The sequence below is a fragment of the Rhinolophus sinicus genome, chromosome 8 (assembly GCF_057876585.1).
Source record: "Rhinolophus sinicus isolate RSI-liver-muscle chromosome 8, RSI-T2T, whole genome shotgun sequence".
Taxonomy (NCBI): Eukaryota; Metazoa; Chordata; class Mammalia; order Chiroptera; family Rhinolophidae; genus Rhinolophus; species Rhinolophus sinicus.
Window position 1 is genome coordinate 43,014,292 of NC_142508.1, and position 17,608 is coordinate 43,031,899.

General features: G+C 47.2%; 1 long non-coding RNA gene across 11 annotated transcripts in view; it reads right to left on the bottom strand.

Annotated features, from left to right (window-relative positions):
• Window positions 1–12,843, bottom strand: part of LOC109439545 (uncharacterized) — a 96,379-nt gene extending 83,536 nt beyond the window's left edge. For 8 of the 11 annotated variants that reach the window (XR_012490051.2, XR_012490050.2, XR_012490054.2 and 5 more), the window contains exon 1: window positions 12,607–12,843. This is a non-coding gene — a long non-coding RNA (uncharacterized LOC109439545). The other 3 variants (XR_012490052.2, XR_012490049.2, XR_016022003.1) reach the window with 3 other exon arrangements.
• Between the last annotated feature and the right edge of the window lie 4,765 nt (window positions 12,844–17,608).

The following is a 17,608-nucleotide window of genomic DNA, read 5'->3' on the forward strand; positions in this document are numbered from 1 at the left end:
GACTTGAATAAGCCTCTGAGCTGTCGGAAAAGGGCCTGTTGGGCTTACAGTTTGCACAGCGTAGGATTCGATTGAGGCCCTTTTTTTTGCATGAAAAAGTGAAAGTGTAGGCAACTGTTCCCCCATCCTGTAGAGTTATTTCTCACCTCCAGATTCACCCCCAATTCTCCAGGGTAGTGGCCCTCTCTTCATCCTCACCCTTTCTTCCCTCTTCCTGTCCCCCCTTTCTAGAGTCTTCTGGGTTCTGCATACACCAAGCTCATCCTGGCCCTCAACACCCTCCCCGTCTTACACCTCCATTTTCTACATTCTTCTTGCTTCCTCCACACTTCCTGTCCCTCCTTCCCCTCCCTCACAACCCTCCCTGTTTTTTAGATGCTTCTAGAACACTCCAAGGTCCTCCCACCCTCTTTCCATGCCCCTGCCCAGTCACTGCACCAGGCTCCTTTTCAGCTTCCAATCATGGCCTCAGTTGGTTTCAGTTACTCACAAATCGTGGCGTCTTGCTAACATGAAAGCTTGGCTGAAGGTTGTCTTGAAGCTCTGAAGTGGACGTTAGCTTTCCTGTGTTGCAATGGCAGATACCACAACCACACAACACAGACCGGGCCTTGCCAGTAACTGCGCATGTCTTAGCCTGGTGAGAGCTGGGCACTGGAAACCCTTCCCTGGCTCTGGATACTGCATTTGATGTTTCTTATCCTTACCCCAATCCTGTCCTTCATTGAATGCCCCTCCCCCGCTGGTCAGACACCTTCTTCTGGCCAACACCCCCTCAATGAACTCCCTTGCGTTTTTGAACATGCCAATACCCTCCGCCCAGGCCTTCTGTCTCCAGGGTCCCGATGTCGTCTTCCGGTCCCTGCTCACCCTCGGGATTTCCAGCTACATCTGGAATTGAATCTCCCTCTTCACCTTATTCCCTGCCCCCTGCCCATGTCTACCTGTCCATCAGCCTCACCCCTTAATCTGTAAACTCCTGTGCCCCTTCATTTTGTGTTTCTGTTTCCCTTAGCCTGACTCAACACATGCAGACAGACACATACGGTGACACAATCATGAATATAATCACACACATGTACATATATATATATATATATATATATATATAGACACACACTGGCACATACACTCTGCCCAGAAGGCTCTCCCTCCTTAAGCTCTTTATCACTTCCCTCAAAGCCACTTCCATCATGGGGTGGTGTGGGGTCCTTCCCTTTTCTTAATAATTCCCTTTAACCCTTACTATGCTTTGGCACCTTCACAATCCCCCGTCTCCCCTCTGCTCAAACTCTATCCTTCCCTGTCACCCCTCACTGCCACTTCTGAATTTCCAATGTAGCTGAAATTTTCCCCAAGTACCTGATTTCTCTTTAAAGTAGTTACAGAATATAGTGAATGCCGCTGGTTCTCTGCTCAGTTCGCATAGCCCAAACAGCTCCTTCATCCCCACCGATGCCGTCCACAGGGTATATTTGCCCTCAGCTGGGCCAAAGTCCCTTCCCAAGGCTGTTGCCCTACACCCACTTGGAAGCAAGCAGCCAGAGATTGCACGGCACGTTGCTCTACAGTCCAAAGTGAGGTGATTTTGGGCTGCAGCATACGTTCCAGAGTCCCCATGCAGGTCCCATCAGACCTGACCCCTGCTAGATGCCTTCCTCTGTACTCCCCATATTCCCTCAGCAACCCCGCCACAATCCTCTTGAATCCCATCTCATGCTCTTCTTCTAGGAAACGTGACCTGAGACCATCTACACCAGCAGTGGTCCTAGGAAGCTGGCCCCAAATGTCATTTCTCAGTTGGATCACTCGCCAAAGATGAGTGAGTCAAGCTAAATAAGATCGGAGTAAGTTTAATTAAGTACACCATTTTAAATGTCAAAAATAACCTGATGCAAAACTAGTTTGGTTGTCCCTCTCCCTTCTCAAAGTTTCCTGTACTATTCGTCTGCTCCCAGTATGATATTGTGAAAAGTTTTCTTTCTGGACACAAAGATTCTGTGTTTTATTAGAATAATTTTGTTTGTTTATATTGGCTTAATCAAGTCCTTCATTATTTAGGAAAACTGAATCTTCTATATTTTATTGTCATTTTGGTGAAATAGATAATCGTGATCTATTTAGTCAAATGTCACATGTTTTTTAAATATTTTGACAAGCTTCCCAGAATTCAAATTTTAAATAGAGTCTTGAGAAGATATTAAACTAATCAGGCTTAGTTGTGTTAAACTGCATGGGAAGCATTGTAAAATAAGCGATGATAAGGGCCAGCCCGGTGGCTCAGGCGGTTAGAGCTCCATGCTCCTAACTCTGAAGGCTGCCGGTTCGATTCCCACATGGGCCAGTGGGCTCTCAACCACAAGGTTGCCGGTTCAACTCCCCGAGTCCCACAAGGGATGGTGGTCTCCGCCCCCTGCAACTAAGATTGAACACAACACTTTGAGCTGAGCTGCGTCCCAAATGGCTCAGTTGGTTGGAGCAGGGGCTCTCAACCACAAGGTTGCCAGTTCGATTCCTCGACTCCCGTAAGGGATGGTGGGCTCCGCCCCCTGCAACTAAGATTGAACACGATACCTTGAGCTGAGCTGCCTCCTGAAAGGCTCAGTTGGTTGGAGCGCGGGCTCTCAACCACAAGGTTGCCAGTTCGATTCCTCGACTCCCGTAAGGGATGGTGGGCTCCGCCCCCTGCAACTAAGATTGAACACGATACCTTGAGCTGAGCTGCCTCCTGAAAGGCTCAGTTGGTTGGAGCGCGGGCTCTCAACCACAAGGTTGCCAGTTCGATTCCTCGACTCCCGCAAGGGATGGTGGGCTCTGCCCCGTGCAACTAAGATTGAACACGGCACCTTGAGCTGAGCTGCCACTGAGCTCCCAGATGGCTCAGTTGGTTGGAATGTATCCTCTCAAACACAAGGTTGCCGGTTCTACTCCCACAAGGGATGGTGTGTGGTGCCCCCTGCAACTAGAAAACAGCAACTGGACCTGGAGATGAGCTGCGCCCTCCACATCTAAGATTGAAAGGACAACAACTTGACTTGGAGAAAAGGCCTGGAAGTACACACTGTTTTCCAATAATATCCTGTCCCCTTCCCCAATAAAAAAGAAAATATATATATATTAGCGATGATAAACTTCTAGGGTATATTGTGTTGGTAAACACTGGCTGTAAATCAAACGAATAGTCAAGGCTATGGGAATACCAAGACAGCAGGTTGGTTCTTCCCTGTTAATGGCGAGCCGGTTATTTTGGATTTGTGGTCCCTTATGCACCACAGTGCAATTAAGCTGGACTTCATTCAATTGCCACTTAGTGTTGATATGAGTTATCAATATGCACTCGTTGTTGTATGTCTATTTTCTGGATGGGTTGAAGCCTTCCCTTGCCATAGGCTGATGCCCTCACAGTAGACAAAGAAACGGTTAAATAATGTGTTTCCCACTTGGGAGGTACCTACCAACTGCTCCTTCAAGGGTATTCACATAGCCCCACCATATGCCGTAGGATGGTGGCTCAGGACCTGTCACTGCTTTCCTTCATGACCTCTGTGAAACAGGCTCACTATATTGATGACGTAATGTTAACCTGTGAGGATTTGCCTCTGCTACAGAAAGCCTCGCAGGCGTTACTGGACCACCTACGACAGAGAGGACGGGCAGTGAATCTGAGGAAAATTCAAGGTCCAGGCACTGCATTAATGTTTTGGGGAGTCATTTGGTCAGATAAGAATTGTGTTGTTCCCAATTCTGTCATAGACAAAGTACAAACTCACCCAACACAAAATACGTAAAACAGGTACAGGCTTTTATGGGAATTCTGGGGTATTTGCAAACCTTTGTACTCCATTTAGTACAATCCCTTTGCCCATTACGAGGTTATGTAGCTGGCCCCCTCTTCTACCAGCACCACTTAAAGGGGGGAGATAGTAGGGATCCTACTCTGGCATATTTCTCCACTTATTCACCTCCTCAAACCAGGAAGGACCACCTCCCCTGGCGAGCATGTATGGTTTAAACAGCTTGGCCAGATTCCCAAGGCTGCGGCTATATTAACACCTGAAAATCTGTCTTTCCAACCATAGCTTTGTGCTATGCCTGTGGCATCGAGTTACAGGCTGGGTGTCCGTGCCATCAGTGAAACTTAGTGTTGTGTTTTTGTGCCAGATGAATATGCTAATGTTTCTTCTGTGTTCATACATAGGAAGAAATAAGTAAATGCCATAAGTGATCCAACGCCAAGCCCATGCAGCCTATTAGTACACTGGGTTGGATACTGGAAGTCATGGTGGAAAACTTGTTACTAATACGTGGATTTCTTCTTTTAATTTGTCTTTTTCTTTCATATATCTATACTGTTGCTGTGGATGGTGTCTCCAATGTGGTCAACTTGCGACAAAGCGACCTACCTCCCTGCTGATGAAGCCCCTCACTGACCACTCAGGGCACCTCGCGGAAGACGGGGGCGCGTGAGATTGTAAGAGCCGGTCATGAGGGGTGGAGTGTGGAGGAGAGACTCTTGACGAGACTGCTGCTGGACCCACGAGCTAGATCCAGCTAAATAAAGGCCGAAGAAAGATTGCTTCCCTAAAATCCCCTCAGAGACTGTATGATTGATCCTTCCCCTATGGCCCATGATGTGCTGGTTCCTGAAACATACAATTTCCCGTCCTGGGGCAAGCATGTGAAGCATTTTAAAGACTTTCACAGACATGTGAGGCTGTTGTATTGAAAACAACATGATAAACAGACCAGGTGAACCAGGAAGGTGAAGGGCAATAAGTGATCCAGATTTCCACATATGAAACAAATACGTCATGGGGATGTAATATACATCACGGGGAATAGAGTCAATAATATTGTGATAGCTGGTCAGATGGTAGCTGAATTGATGGTGGTGATCACTTCCTTAGGTACGTACGTGTTCCACAACTATGGTGCACCCCTTATACTCATGTAATATTGTATGTTACATATGTTTTTAATGAAGATCTTGAAATAAAATAAACTGTGCTGAACAATTAAATCACTAGTTTGGGTAAAGGAGATCATCCTCTATAACATAGGTGGACCACATTCAATCAGTTGAAGACCCTAGGAGAAGAGATTGAGGTGTCCCAATGTAGAAGGCGCTCTGCCTGCAGACGGCCTTCAGAGTCACAGCAACTTCCCTTTACCCCTGGGTCTCCAACCGGCACCCTGCCCTGATTTCAAATTTGCCAGCCCCCACAATTCCATGAGCTTATTCCTTAAGAAAAAATCTCACTCTCCATGTATATACAGACTATTGGTCCTGCTTTCCTAGAGAACCATGACACACACACGACCCTTTCACCTGTTGGAAGACAAAGGCGCCATGTTTGACAAAACAATGCACCTCTCCTATAGACGTCTAAACCTTAATCGTCAGTCCCCCTCAAAGTTACTTTACCCGACAAAAGGGACTTTGCAAGTCCGATTAAATAAAAAATCTTGAGATGTGGAGATGATTCTGGATATCCTGGTAAGCCCGATCTAATTACAAAAGACTTCATAAGAGAAAGGCAGGAGGGGGCGTATCAGAGAAGGGGGTGTGATGGAGGCAGAGGTTTGTTTTTGTGCTTTGAAGATGGAAGAAGTGGCCATGAGCCAATGAATGCAGGTGCCCTTTAGAAGCTGGGAAAGCAAGGAGATGTTTTGCCCTTTGCAACTCTCAAAGGATTCAGGGTGCCCACTCCTTTATTATAGCCATCTAAAACTCCTGTCTGACTTCTGACCCCCAGAACTGAACGGCAATAAAATTGTGTTCTTTTAATCATTAACACTTTGGTGATTCGCTACAGCAACAATAGGAAACTAAAACACTCTGCTTCTTGAAAGTCTATGCCCGTGCCTCAAATAAGGCAAGACAACAAGGACCCATTGCAAGCTGTGGCCACCAGCCTTCCTGGTCACCACACACGTAGGAAGGGTCAAATCTCAGCAAAATCAGAAGAAGGAATTGTTGGGTTGGCTAAAGGGAAAGAAAGGACCATACTACCCAGGAATTACAGAATCGGTTCACATACACAAGAAGGCTCAGGAGAGTATTCCTGGGAGCCAGGATTCTCAGAATCCTAAGGATGATGAACCGTAAACCCAATTAAATGAGAGTTTCTCTATAAGGGTCAAACCCTTATCACACAGGATTGAACCCGTTGGCCATGGCCACAGGGTGTAGGTTCCCTGAAATAACCGTTGGAAACTTAGAATCAATGAGTGCCACATTAGTGAAGCAGAAATGCCAAAAAGCCAGACTTGGCTTTTGTGCAGACATTTACTAGGCCTTCCTCCCTGGCTCCTAGGAGGTCACTCCTAAAACTCTTGGAATTTTCTCATAATGGGAGTGTCTTTGTTAGGCGTGAACCCCTTACATTAAACCTGAGCTCATACTAACGAGATCAGGACAGAGGATGATCACCAGAAGGACAGGCCAAGTGACAAGAAGTTTGTGGCTCTGAGTCAGCCTGACCTCCACAGAGTCGGGAGCTGCAGATTGGGTTCCATCATGTGGCCAAGAACGAATGAATGACGCTCACGTGATGTGACCCAGGAAACACTGGGGACCCTGCGAACAGGGTGAGGGTTCTGGGTGGTGAACACATCAATGTGCCAGGAGGGAGCTGCATGTCTTACTCCACCGGGGGCAGACAGCAGAGCCTGGTACTGGACCCGCCGGCCTGGCCCTTCAAATCTCTCGCTTTCAGTGGTTCCAAACTGTGTCCTTCAAGATTCCTCAGGAAGATGAATCAGTGAGAGTTTGCATTGACGGGACCAACAACAATACACATTCCCGGCTCCCCACTGTACTTCTAAGGATCTGCTGCACTGGGCATTCTGAGGACCATCACATTTACTAGATGACAGCGTGGTAATCAGACCTGATGATCGAGAAGTCGCAAGTATGCTGAATGCCTACTAAGACACATGTGCTCCAAAGGGTGGAGGCGGAGGTCTGCTAATGTTAATGATTGATGACAGTGACACCAGTGATGACAATGATGCCAGTGACAGGCTCACATCTAGTTTAGAGAAAGTCGGAGAGTTGGATGGTTTCGGGGACTCTCCATATCTGTGACCATTCGGGGCTCTGCTATATCTGTTACATGTTTAGGGCTCCAGCAGTCGGGCATGTTGGACACACCCTGCAAGAAGGGGCACATTACGGCACCTAGTGTCTCCTCTAACCCATGCTGGAGAAGTGAACGATGCTTTAGGGCACTTCTGGCAGGACCTAAGAAGAGAGGAGAAGTGCATGCTCCTAGGGTTCTGGAGCAAGGCCATTCCTCTGCAGCAGAAGAGAAACAGCTCCTGACATGCTCTTCGGCCTTGGGAGAGATGGTGTATCTGAACCTGGGACATAACGTGACCTGATAGCCTGAATTTCTCATCATGATCTGGGTTCTATCGGACACATCCACTCATTAGGTCAGAAAGGCCCGGCACATCCATCATAAAACACAAGTGATTCATAGAATCAGGCATGGACAGGTGGCTCAGACCCTCTCAACTCACATCTCTGGGCCCATGAGAAGCTCCCTATGACCAGCTCTGATGGGTAATTTTATGTGCTTACTTAACTGGGCAACTGGATACCCACATATTTAGTGCAACATTGTTCTGGGTGTCTATGTGAGGGTGTGTGTGTGTGGATAAGGTTAACATTTGCACGGGTGGACTGAGGAAAGCACACTGCTTTCTTCAAGGTGGTGGGGTTTATTCATCCCACTGAAGGCAAAGAAAAAGACTGAGCAAGAGAGAAGTTGCTCTGTGCGTCTTACGATCTTTGAGCTGAGATGTCATTCGTCTGCCTTTACACTCAGACTGCAACTTACACCATTGGCTCTTGGGTTCTCAGGCCATCCGAGGCATAATTTGGAACTTCTCACTCTATCTAATCCTGTGAGCTGTTTCTCAAGGCAGATCAACAGGTCTCTCCAAATAAATAAATATTAAATGTAGATATACATAGATATAGATATAGATAGATATAGCTAAACATATAAGCAGATGCCCTATTGGTTCTTTTTCTCTTGGACAACCCAGACTAACACACCATCCAACAAAGAAAGAAAGGGTCTGAGCTCGTTCATAGGTAGTAGCACAGTAAATGCCTTTGCACTAGTTTAATCCAAAATTGTTGTTGCTGTGACAAATATATCTAACTACAGCAGTTGCTAACACAGCCTCGCATATGTCGTATGCAGCTGTTGATAGGAAAACACACTTTTTCCAAAACTCATCAGAAAGTGACTCAACAGCATGTGTATTTACATTGGACCAGCAATGGTACATGTTCATGGTCTCTCGCTCTCTGTCTGTGGAGTCCAGAGGATTCTGGACATTTCGCAGAACATCACATCGGGCCGTTATACTGATGACATCGAGTTAATAAGACCAGCTGAACCAGAGGTGGCGCATAATCTGAACGTCCGAGTGAGACATGTGGTCTGTGTCTTACTGAAGATCAACAACGATAACGTCAGTGAGGACAATGACATCCATTGACAAGCACGATGCACCGACAGGAACAGCTCTACTGATCAGCAATTTAAGCAAAGGCTGAGAGGTCCATGGGCTGTAGGGCCTCCACCTCTGTGACCACTCAAGGATCTGCTACGTCTGTGAAGTCTCATGGCTCCAACAGTCATGGGCCATGAGACAGGTGGACAAGAGACAGGGCCAAGCTGGACTTAACCCACAGAGTAAAAATAAGTTACTGTACATGTACCTCCATGTAATCCATGTTAGAGGGAGAAAGCAGCTTTGCCAGGCCTGTGGCAGGACAAAACAGTTCTAATGCAGACTCCTAGAGATTTCAAGCAAGACCATGACTTCCACAGAAATAAACAGCTCCCAACCTATGCGTCAGCCTCTGGAAAGACGGAGTGTATGAACGGCCGGAAGCAACATGTCCGGGTAACCAGAACTCCTCGTTGGGACCTGGCTTCTGTCACACCCCTAACACAAGGTCAGGTGAGGAGAGCAGCATACATCACAAATAGAAGTGATCGGTCCTGGGTTAGCCAGAGACAGGTGGACAAGACCATGGCACCTACCAATCCAGCACTGTGACCTGTCACACAGCTCTCACCTGTGGACTCACAGAAAGTACACTCTGACTGGGCAACACAGAAGAAAAGGGCTCACATACCCCAAGGTTATTCTTCACCTCAACCCTAACCCATGTGCCACTCTCCCACCTGTCCAAACTCCTATTCAACCTTACACACTCACGCACAAATCTCTGGGACATGGTTACATTGTAGACTAGACTAGTGAAGGATGCATTAAGAGAGGTGACATTTTGCTTTTCTGCAGCGCGCCCAAGAAATACTGACAATATCTGACTCCAGACCACGCTTTAAAGCAAGCTGCACGTGTCAACCTGCTGTGAGTGTGATAGTGTGAAAACTGCTTGCTTGTCCCCCTGTCTTGCATTCTATGCCCTCCACCAGACTGCAATCCCATCCCTTTTCTAATGTGACTACCTCACAAACTCCCTTCCTGACTCAAACCTCCAAACGCCCTCAGTGCAAATCTGCATTCACGGTATTTGCAATCCTCCAAACTTTTATCGCTCTCCAGACTCCTAGCCCCCACTAGACGCTCATCTTCTTCTCCCACGTGACTTCTCTCCCATGTCCCCCGTCAGTCTGTACATCTGGTGTTCCCTCTTGTCCCCAATGTCAGGGCACTAATGTGAGATTTCAAGAATCTTATCCTTTCTTCCATTCTCAATATTGCACCCCTGAAACACATTCCAGTTTGGACTATCAGCACCTTCAACTTCATCACAGCAATTTAATTGCTGCTCCTTCAAATGGTAGGTCCCTCTGCACTCAGGGTCCTCAGCCTCAAGCTCAAGCCCAAGCCCCCCACCTCACAAAGCCCGCCTCCATGGTACCAGCAGATCCTTTTAATCCCAAATCACATTCAACATCCCAACCTCCTCTCAGGCTTTACAATTTCCCACCTTATGGGTCTCTGCACAGAAGCCCATCCTTCCATGCCATTCCCTGCTGCCCTCCTCGGGTTTCAATGCTCGACCTCCAGGACAGGTTCTCAAAGATTCAGCCCAATGCTCACTAGCCAACAGGACCAGGCGTACAACCAAGGGAACCCACATGGTACAACCTATTTGTCAATCCCAAGTACTGCTCGTTAACTCTTTCAAACAAGCACCCTGAGTTTGTGAAAAAATAAAGAAAGCACATAGGTGAGAACACAAATATGTGCCCTAAATTGAAAGCCCAAAGGGGTACTGGGGAGGTAGCATGTAGGAAGAACTATGGGGCCACTGACAGCAGGCAGGACCTTTGGGTCACTAGAGGACAAATACCAATGCCTTTTTAAGAGGTCGTAACGATAAACAAGCTGACAGGGTCCTATGTCAGAATATCTTTCTGAGTGATCGTGTTCCTCAAAGGCCAAGTGAAAGTGTATGTGGAATTAGAACAATGTTGGTGGTTAGGGCTGCTGCTGTGGTGCACCCTTCCCTTTGGGGACACAGGCTCGTTCTTTGGGGACCCTTATTTAGCCTATGAAAGTATTAAACAAACTGCACATGTTCACTCTTCGTATATAAGAAATGTTGCCCCCGTACTTGAACCGCTCTATGCTCCCCCTGCACTGTAGGAAGTTCCAGTTGCCTCTTACTCCCTATGGCATTTGCACTATTGGTCAGCTCCACCTGCGCTCCAGTTGGCTGGAAGTGGCTCTGGGTACCTTGCTACACTCTCATTGGCCAAGACTTCCTGTGGTGGAAGAGCACTTCTCCCTATACAAGCGACTCTACTGGTATAAGTCATAGCTAGGACTGACACCAAGAGAAACATTTGTTACTTTTTCTCTTTGGATTTGCTTATTTCATTTTGCAAGGATGGGGGCATGGAGTTTGCAGTGAGTATTGTGGCTGCATTTCTCACGGATAAGATTTGCAAATATGGAAGAGATAAATTAATGATACATGGAATGGAACAAGCCCTCACTCTCTTAGACCCATTGTCTGAAGTTCTAATCAAAAGGTGCTGAAGTGTGTAGTCAGGAAGATACCTCTGGCTGCATACAACCTGTTGGATATAAGTGGTTACAAAACATGACACAGTTCTTTAGAAAGCCGATGTGTCGCCAACCAGCACAAGTGAGTGTGGTTTAATTTCTGCTTATGAATCCAGTTGTGTATCTATGGAATCCTCATGAATTCTTAATACAACCTGACACATTATTTTTATGTGATGATACGACATGAAACGTTAACAGAAGGTATGGTGGTTTTGTTACTAAATATAAATCCCACACATTGTGACAATCGTCAGGAGGACACACACTCCATCTTGGCTGCCTGGACTGATTCCTCAACTGTGGTTTCATCAACTACTGATGCAAAATTTTGAATCTGAACTTTATTTTTATCATCATTCTAACTCCGCCTCCCTGATCAAGAAGACAAACTTGAAACAGAGAATAAAGCCCAACAGGAAAGTGGTCTCTGGGATGGTTCTGTGGTGTCTTCCTTCTCATTTAGAGGTGAGTCTTTGGCCTGGGCTCTGAGCAGGGGAGGGGTCCTGATCAGGAGAGAATCCAAAATGAGCAGGGAGGACATGTTCCTGGTGTAGGAGGTGGTGAGGGTTATGAGCCTGGATGGGGTTTAGGAGGTGGGCAGGTTTCAAAGGTAAAATTTTGGGGTTGCATCCGAGGAGGCTTTGAACACCTTCTGCCTCTGTGTGAGGAGCCGGAGCAGGTGCCATAAGTACACAAGCTGGCGCCGGGAGAGGACACTTCCGGATGTGGGGGGAGGAGTGAACATGGGTACACGGGTAAAATAGCCACTGAGGTAAAATGGCTGCTGAGGTAAAATGGCCGCTGAAGTAAAATGGCCACGGTGGGGAAGTGAGTGGAGTGAAATAGGCCCGGAGCAGCCAATTGGGGAAGGAAGTCTTCAAGGGACAAATTACGGTTGAGACAGAATGAAAGTGATCTCTGTGCTGCAAAGGAACCCCCAGAAGTGTAAAGATAGACCTTGGATACCTTGGATGCTAAAGAATGTGGACCTCAACAAGCCTCTGAGCTAACCTGAAGGGGCTGGTTGGGCTTCCAGTTTAAACAGCGTGGGACAAAACTGAGGCCTCTTTTGCTTGAAAAAATGGAAGTGTAGACAAACAGTCCCAATCCCTGTAGAGTTACTCCTCATCTCGAGATTCACGCCCAATCCCCTCCAGGGTTGTGGCCCTCTTTTCATCCTCTTCCCCTTTTCTTCTTTTTTCCTCCCGTCTCCCTTTTCTAGATTCTTCTGGGCTCTGTACACACAAAGCTCCTGGCCCTCAACACCCTCCCCTTCCACCTCTCAATTTTCTACATTCTTCTGGCCTCCCCACACTCCAGGTCTCCCTGGTCCTCCTGCCCCTCCCTCAAGCCCCCCCACACGCCCACCTCCCCACTCCCCTAACCCCCCAACTCCCCTTCCCCGTTTTCTAGATTCCTTGTTCTTCAGAACTCTCCAAGATCCTACCACCCTCTACCCTGTGCCAGCCCCCTCACTGTGCCCAGGCTCCTTTTCAGCTTCCAATTGGGGCCACAGTTAGTTTCACTTACTCACAAATCAATCGCGGTGTCTTGCAAACTTGAAAGCCTGGCAGAAAGTTGTCTTGCAGCTCTGAGGTGGACGTTAGCTTTCCTCTGTTGCAACCAGAGATGCCACAATCACCCAGCCTAGAGCCGACTTTGCCAGCAACTTGACACCTCTCATCTAGGCTGGAAGCTGGAAACCCTGCCCTGGCTCTGGAAACTTGTTTTATGTTTCTTATCCCCATCCCAAGCCTGTCCTTCATTGGCTACCCTTCCCCTGCTGGTCAGAAACCTTCTTCTGGCCAACACCCCCTAGAGCAGTTCCCTTCCGTGTTTGAATTGGCCAACACCCTCAGCCCAGATCTTCTGTCTCTGAAGGGTTCCTACGTTGTCCCCCAGTCCCTGCCAGCTCTCTGGATTTCCAACCCCATCTGGAATTGGATCTCCCTCTTCACCTTATTCCCTGCCTGATGTCCCCTGTCAACCTGTCCATCAGCCTCACCCCTTAACCTGTGAACTCCTGTGCTCCTTAATTTTTCATCTGTGTGTCCGTTCCTTAGCCTGACTCAACACATGCAAACATACACACATAGGGACACATTCATGTATATAATCACACACATAAACCCATGCATATATATAGATAGATACACACACATGCATATATATAGACACACACACATACACTGCCCAGAGAGCTCCCCCCCCCCACCAAGCTATTTATTCCTTCCCTCAAAGTCACTTCCCTCTGGGGAGGGTGTGGGGTTCTTCCCTTTTCTTAGTGAGTCTCTCTTTTTTTTTTTTTAATTTATTGGGGTGACAATTGTTAGTAAAATTACATAGATTTCAGGTGTACAATTCTATATTACAACATCTATAAATCCCACTGTGTGTTCACCACCCAGAGTCAGTTCTCCTTCCATCATCATATATTTGATCCCCCTTATAGTGAGTCTCTTTCAACTTGACTATGCTTTGGTGCCTTCACAAGCCCCCAACTCTCTTCTGCTCAAACTCTATCTTTCCTTGCCACTGCTCATGGCCACATCTAATTTTCAATGTAGCTGATATTCCCCCCAAAGTACCTGACATTTCTATTTGAAGAAGTTATGCAATATAGTCAATACTTTCGGTTCACTGCTCAGTTCCTATATGCAAACTGCAACTCATCCCTGCAGATGTCATCTGCAGTGTAGATCTGCCCTCAGCTGAACCAAAGTCCCTTCCCCACGCTCTTGCCCTGCACCCACTTGGAGAGCAGTCAGCAGTCAGAGCCTGCCTGGCACATGGCTCTGGAGCCCAAAATTGACTCTGGGCTGCAGTATGTGCTCCAGAGTTCCATGGTCAGGTTGCAGCAATAAAGACCTTAGTCTGGGCGGCCAGATGGCTCAGTTGGTTAGAGCACAAGCTCTGAACAATAGGGTTGCTGGTTCGATTCCCACAAGAGACAGTGAGTTGCGCCCTCCACAACTAGATTGAAGACAATGAGCTCCAGCTGAGCTTCCAGAGGGGAAGCTGGATGGCTCAGTTGGTTAGAGTGTGAGCTCTCAACAACAAGGTTGCCAGTTCAATTCCCACATGAGATGGTGGACTGCGTGTGCCCCCTGCAACTAAAGATTGAAAATGGCGACTGGATTTGGAGCTGAGTTGTGTCCTCCACAACTAGATTGAAGGACAACTACTTGGAGCTCATGGGCCCTGGAGAAACACACTGTTCCCCAATATTCCCCCAATAAAATTTAAAGAAAGAAAGACCTTAGTCAGACCCGACCCCTGCTAAATTCCTTGCTCTGTGCTACCTAGATTCCCTCCAGTATGCTCACCATGAACTTACTAAATCCTGTCTCCTGCTCTTCTTGTAGGAAACATGACCAGAGACCGTCCACACCAGCAGTGGTCCTCAGAAGCTGGCCCCAAGTGTAGTTCCTGAGTTGGATCACTTACCACAGGACAGCTGTGAGTACCTCACACAGCTGGGAATTGTGGTGCTAACTGTCCCAAGCATATGTCGTTGTGGACATTTCACCTGCAGTGTTCTGGGATGGGTTAAGGGGGTGCACAGCTGGTACACTCACTGTCTCTGGGTTAACAGAAAGGTAATGATAAGGAGTGTGGAATTAAATGGCTGATATAAAGTGCCACTGAGTATTCATGAGAGTCAAGGTCAGGCTCAAACATATCAGTTAGCAACTGAAAGTAAAGTGTGAGAGTTGATGGGATCCTGTTCTCCCACCGCTGAAGGGCAGGAAGAGCTGAAGACCCAGTGCAGGACTGAAGTGTAAAAAGCAAAACTTCAGTGGAGCTCTTGGCCTCCCAAATGCTCTATCCTAACTTAGAGAAAGGGGACCCTTGGGACTAGAGATTGGCAACCTACTCCTGAATAGATACACTTGAGACTTGACCCCTGATTCCCTAAATCCTCTAGGCCTGCAGAAGGTACCTACAATGGTTAATGTTATGTGTCAAATTGGCTAGGCTCTGGTACTCAGATATGTAGTCAAACTCCAGTCTATGTTGCTGTGAAGGCATTTTTAAAATGTGATGAACAAGGAAGAGATCCCAGATGGCAGAGTAGATAAATGTTGCACCTGCTTCCTTCCATGAACACATTAATACAACTAAATTATAAAACAATCAACCTGGGGAACCATCTGAATTCTGGCTGGACAGAAATTTTATAATTAAAGATATAAAGAAGAAGTCATATTGAGACTGGTAGGAGGGGTGAAGACACGAAATGGGCTCGTCCCAAACCTCATGAAATGGGATAATCTCAAACCTCCATGTGGCAGATGAATATTGAGAGGGATACCTTGGCCTTGGAGATTCCCCTCTGGAGGAGTGAAGGACCCCAGCCCCAGTCCAGGTTCCCCAACCCGGAGTACTGGTGCTGGGAAGAGGAGCCCCCACAATATCTGGCTGTGAAAAACAGTTGAAATTTCAATCATTTGATGGGACAGAAGGCTGCGGGAAACCCAGACATGTCCTAAAAGGGCCCACGCACAGACTCACTCGTTTGCAGGCACTCACCTTGGGATTCGGCAGAGGGCTAGTGACTCAAGGGGTGTCAGAGGCATACAGGGAGCAGAATGAGGGGTGTAGCTTCTAAGCAAGAGCTGGAGGATAGTCAGCATTTTCTCTGTGAGGGGGCCTCCTCCCATGCAGGTGGCAGGCGGCCGCCATCTTTAATGTGTTGAGCCCTCCCCCTACGCTTACGGCCAAATCTGAATCTGATTGTTCTGGTGAGCTCTGGGGCTCTTCCCTGCTGACTCACTGGGACTGGGACCTCACCTCACCCAACTCCCCCAACACCAGAGACACTTTCTCTGAGAGCAGTCAGCCACCACCCCCAACATTGCACTCTTTCTTGAAAAACTATCAGAGTCCACGGGCCCCAATCAGGCAATTACTGGCCTCATCGTGCTCTGAGATTTTTGCTGAGTCACTCCAGGCTCAGCACAGACACCAAACCAGAGTCTACATTACCTGGTAACTACAATGCTTCCCACTGTAGTGACTCCCTGAGACCCTGCCTCATCCAACTTGCATACCATACGATATTTTATTAACGGCTGAACTTTAAGGGAGCTGGCAGGTGACAGCAGGACTTGGGGTGTCCTGGCTTTTTGTGGAGCTACCCCAGGTTCAGTTCTGCTAGCAGCCATCCTGGGTTCACAGTGTGGCCTCTCCAATGGGCCTCCAGGTTTAGCACAGGCAGCAAAACACCACAGATTGCTTTGTAGCTCCTACCACGTAGTCCTTGGCTGGTCATAGGCAGTGGGTGACCTGAGCCTGCACTGGAGCCTCTCCCAACAGGCCCCAGAACCAACATTTCTGGAGGTTGGCTTCAAACTACAGCAGAGCACCGCCCAATTAGCCCCACAGGCACATACACAAATGGTGATCTCAGCATGCACCAGAGCTCACTGGGGTAAATCCCACTCAGTGGGTTAAACCACACATACAGCAGCCTATAAGCTGTGGACATGGCAAATGCCATGGCTAATCGGGCTGAAGGTCAATCCCACCTACTGACTTTCCAATAGCAATCAAGGCTCTACTATAACAGGAGGACACATACAATTTACACAAGGGACACTCCTGGATCACCCAGCACAGGTGACCAGGGAGACTGTGCCAGGTCCTCATAGGGCACCTACTACATAAGGCCACCTGGCCAAGACTGGGAGATAGAAGCAGACCTACCTAATACATAGAAACAAACACAGAGAGACAGCCAAAATGAGGAAACAAAGAAATACATCCCAAATGAAAGAACAGGGGCAAACTCCAGAAAAAGAACTAAATGAAATGGAGATATGCAACCTACCAGAGACAAAGTTCAAAACAATGGTTAAAAGGATGCTCAAGAAACTTAGTGAAAACTTCAACAAAGACATAGCAAGCATGAAAAAGGACATAGAAACCATAAAAAAGAACAAGTCAGAAGTAAAGAATACAATAACTGAAATGAAGAATACACTAGAAGGAATCACCAGTAGACTAGATGAAGCAGGGGATCGAATCAGTGATTTGGAAGACAAGGTAGCGTAAAACACCTAATCAGATCAGCAAAACAAAAAAAGAATCCCCCAAAATAAGGATAGTTTAAGAGAACTCTGAGACAACATCAAGCGTACCAACATTTGCATCATAGTAGTACCAAAAGGAGAAGAGAAAAAGCAAGGGAGTGAGAAACTATTTGAAGAAATAATGACTGAAAAATTTCCTAACCTGGTGAAGGAAATAGACATACAAGCCCAGAATGTTCAGAGAGTCCCAAACAAGATGAGCCCAAACAGGTCCACACCAAGACACATTATAATTAGAATGGCAAAGGTTAAAGACAAAGAGAGAATCCTAAAAGCAGCAAGAGAAAAGCAACTAGTAACTTACAAGGGAGCTCCCATAAGATTGTCAGCTGATTGTCAACAAAAACTCTGCAGACCAGAAGGAATTGGCACAAAATATGGAACGTGATGAAAAGCAGGAACCTACAACCAAGACTACTCTACCAAGCAAGGCTATC